The sequence below is a fragment of the Carassius auratus genome, chromosome 47 (assembly GCF_003368295.1).
Source record: "Carassius auratus strain Wakin chromosome 47, ASM336829v1, whole genome shotgun sequence".
Classification (NCBI taxonomy): domain Eukaryota; kingdom Metazoa; phylum Chordata; class Actinopteri; order Cypriniformes; family Cyprinidae; genus Carassius; species Carassius auratus.
Genome location: NC_039289.1, coordinates 9,896,628 through 9,900,913, shown reverse-complemented (window position 1 = coordinate 9,900,913; position 4,286 = coordinate 9,896,628). Strand labels below are relative to the sequence as shown.

The following is a 4,286-nucleotide window of genomic DNA, read 5'->3' as shown; positions in this document are numbered from 1 at the left end:
AGTACACCATGAATCCATTTTCCAAACCGTGTTTTTAGCTTGTCCTGAATCACTAGGGTGCACTTATAATAAGTGTTTATATTCGGACTATTTTAGATTGCTTCGGGGGCACCGCGGCGGAGTAACACAGTACCTTTGTGATTCTTCATAGACATAAACAGAGAGAAGTAGTTCCGGCTACGATGTTCTTCCACAAGACGCAAGCAGTTCTGTTTATTAACCGCTAGAGCGTCAAAATTCCCTACCGCAGCTTTAATCAGTCAAATTGTGCAGTGCAGATGTTTCTGTGAGAGTTTAGGGGTCGGGGTCAGGTTCATGGATAGATTATGGATAGATAGATTCCCCATTACAAACCTACAGGCAGCACTCATTGCTCTATCCCAGCGACAATTCTTCCGACATCCCTCAACCTCCCCCTTTCCTCCAAGCGAAGTAACCATTAACCATAGGGACTGGATGGGCAGGCGGACTTGTGAACCTGATAGAAAAACAATGGAGGCATACAAGAAGTACTGACTAATACAGTGAAACAAATGTGTATTTGTGTGGGTGTACTCAAAAAAGAGCTTGTCACTAACTTTATATGTTCCACTACACACTGTACCTGGCACCTCACCTTGTTCATCTGGTCTGACAACTGTACGACAAGCAGTGACTTCAAATTTCTCCTCCCATCAGACTATCAGTCAATGTTAAACCTTTAGACAAATGATTCACTCGAGGATCAGGATCCAGAATACAATATTTTCTCAGAGTCGACGACAAAAAGAAGCTTCCTTCTTAAAATCATGTAAGTTACTTCTATCTTCACCCACAGAGACACGTCTTATAGATATTTTTTACTGGTTCGTGCTGGTCATCTGTTGGTCTAGTTTTGGTCTTGCTGATAGACCTCGTCAAAGTCGTAGTGTTTCTTGTGATTCTGGTTGATCAAGGAAGCCATTCGCCTTATCATATTTCAGCCACATTTTATGATTGACATTTATAATACAATATGATCAATGTGTTTTACATGTAAATGCTGAAACAGAGTGTTTTGGTGGCTTTCAAAAAATACCGATATAAATTTGAGAAAGATTGCGAAAGAGCATGTTTATTATTCATGACGCTGTGATGTCACTTACTGATGTCATTTTGTCCAACGTGGCATTTTAATGTAGAGGTGTTTCCGATACTTTCAGTTGTTTGAAAAAGTGCTATAATCTTTTTTTATTTTGATTCACCATATGATAATATTAGGGCATCATGAAAATAAGGTATGTTTGATGATTTCTGAATGAAACACGGTTTGTACGAACTTATATTTCTTCAGGCTTGATGTAGTTTGTTGCTCATATCCGTGTTTGGCCTTGTTTTTTTTGTTTTTTTTTGGGGCGGGGGGGACCTCACCTACTTTATTCAAAAATCACAAAGGTATAGGCAAGCTTTTGGACATCATTAATACATAAAAAATAAAAAATAAATAAATAAATACATGTTTAATTGTTTAATGATTGTTTAATCATTTGATACTAAATTATTTACTGTATTTACAAGGTTTAGATCGGTGAAGATGCCTACTTAAAAAAAAAAACATTTAATGCACATTCATATTTAGAGATGAATGTAGCATGTAAAGAATGATTATGCAGCATCTAATATATTCTAAAAGTATATAAATTTTACATTCGTTAATTTAGTTATAAATTGATCGTTTTCAGCAGTTAATGATTTAAATGACTTAATCTCAGTCAAAATGATAATGACCTTCTGCTCCAGTACTCACCCCAAATGATCTAATTTAGTGATTAAATTAAAAATAAAAACTATATTTACAAATAAATATATATATATATATATATATATATATATATATATATATATATATATATATATATATATATATATATATATAAATATATATATATATATATATATATATATATATATTTACAAATATATATATATATGTCTTGGCTTTGTTGTTGCTAGTGTAATGCTCTGCTGGTTAACAACTACTTGTTTTTTCTATTTCTGCAGTTGGTGCTTCATCTGTGTGTTTGCAGTGCTGATAAACAAAGGTGAGAATCTGAACAACACATCTGAAAGATAGATGCATGCCACTGACTGTGTGTTTACAGTGTGTGTGATTTCAGTGTCTCTGCAGGTCACAGTCGAGGGGTTTATCGGTGGTTCTGTCGTCCTGCCGTGTTATTCAGCTCAACATGATCTTCAACCTCAAGACATGAATGTGCACTGGAGACACAATGGCAGCAATATTGTGTGTGATATAAACAAGGGTAAAGATTCAGTAGCACAACAGAATCAATGGTTCAAGAACAGAACTAAAACTTTCCCTCAAGAGTATCAGAGAGGAAACTTCTCCATCAAACTCATCAATCTTACTGATGCTGATGCAGGGAAATACATCTGCTACATCACACCCTCAGATGAACATGAGACTTTACAGCTGATCATCAAAGGTTTGTGAAAATAATATATTATTTCAATATTAATATATTCACCTGTGATGTTCCAGTCTAAATGATGTTATGCATGAATGATGTGGATCTGTTGTCTTTATCACAGTGCAGTAATTTTTTTTTCTTTTATTGTTTTATTGTAAAATCAACAAAAGAAAAAGCAAACACATCAAATGACCAGGAAGACCAAGGAGAAGAGAAAGGAGAAGACAGTGTTGGGACAACATTGCTGTGGGTTTGCAGTGTATTAGCAGTATTAATAGCCTGTTTGATCATAATTCTCTTTAGAAACAGAATTCAATCCGCCTTATTATCTTCTGTCATGACTCAACAGTAGCTGTGTTTACATGGACACTACTAATCTGATCGTAACAGGACTAGTAGCACAATCGGAATAAAAATGTCACATGTAAACACATCAATCGGATTGAATTGGCTCAATCCGACTAAAATTTCGATCGGATTGTAAAGGGTGGTTTATTCCTTTTGGAATCCGAGCGAGAGGACATGTAAACACTTGATCGGATTGAAAACCGAAACTGGAAAGTATTCCGCCTGCGCAGTGACGAGCGAAGAAATAGCGTAATGACATATGACGCGCGGAACGAGGTGATCTTCCTGGTGAATAAAGTGTCATAAATAAGTGTCCTGTAATTATAAATCTCCCCTTTCACTCAGCGTATGTGAAGAGGAATAGGACCACGTCCCACCAGTCCTCGTTTAAGACTCTCATCAACAGACAACTAGTTTTGGGTGCGAGGAGGGAAACTTTTACACTTTTTTTTTTTTTTTTTTAAGTAACGTTAAGCAGGACACAGTTCATGTGCTGGTCGTCGCCTAATTAGGACACAAAGTAGATAAATATCTCATGTGCTTTTTAAAACAGCATGCGACGGCATTGGGAAACTGTATATTTCTGCAGTGTGCACATGTCAAAAGAGTAAATCTGATCAGAAGCTTGTGACATGTAAACTCGCACATCAACCCGATCACTTTATTTACCGTTCATGTGAACAATACGTTCGGATTCGTCAATAAGAATGAATTAAATCCGATGGAAGCAAAAAGTGTCCATGTAAACGCACCTAATGTCCTTAATGACACAAATAGTTGCACTTTTCACTTTCTTACCTTTCTTATTTCAAAGACTCTAATATGTCTTATATGTGCTCTCATATTTTTGCTGCTTGCACTGCAGTCTTCTTACTGTATAACTGAATGAGATCTCTGAAAGAGTCTCTCTGTATGCTGCCTAAAATTTTGTGTCACAAATGTATTTTGTATTATTTGTAGTAGTTTATATTTGTTAATAATATAACTGCACATAATTTATTAAAATTTACTATAAAAACAAAACTGATTATTCTTTTTTTTTTTGGAATATTGCAGTATTTATTATAAATAAACTCTTTTTTATGTGCCTAAGTAATCTTTTATCAAAATAACTTCCCCTCTCTCTTCTTGATGTATAGGCAGTTTCTGGCAAGGCAGAAACCTGTGGCAAAGCAAAGAACAGCAGTCCATTCAAATCTGATGTACAAAATAAAGGCCTCCTTTCTTTTTTTATATATATTTTTTTCTTGTTCTAGATGCCATTTCACTCCGATATATGACACAATAGGGACAAAATTATTCTTGCATTTTTTTTCAAGCTGAAATGTGATTCATCACTGACAACACTTCAGCACATCAAATGAATTATGTCAGTGTAGTTTATGCACAAGATAAAACAGATAAAACATGTTGCTCTGGGTTGAAATCTGTCATACAGCTTTGCAGAAGAACACAACCAGCTTATGCTCAAGTACCAGTGAATTTAGATCC

General features: G+C 35.2%; 1 long non-coding RNA gene across 1 annotated transcript; it reads left to right on the top strand.

Moving 5' to 3' along the window:
• Positions 1 to 601: 601 nt before the first annotated feature.
• LOC113064622 (uncharacterized) lies at positions 602 to 3,777 on the top strand. Its single transcript, XR_003278859.1, has 4 exons — positions 602 to 790; positions 2,020 to 2,060; positions 2,136 to 2,462; positions 2,618 to 3,777. It is a non-coding gene; the product is annotated as an uncharacterized LOC113064622 (long non-coding RNA).
• The last annotated feature ends 509 nt before the right edge of the window (positions 3,778 to 4,286 follow it).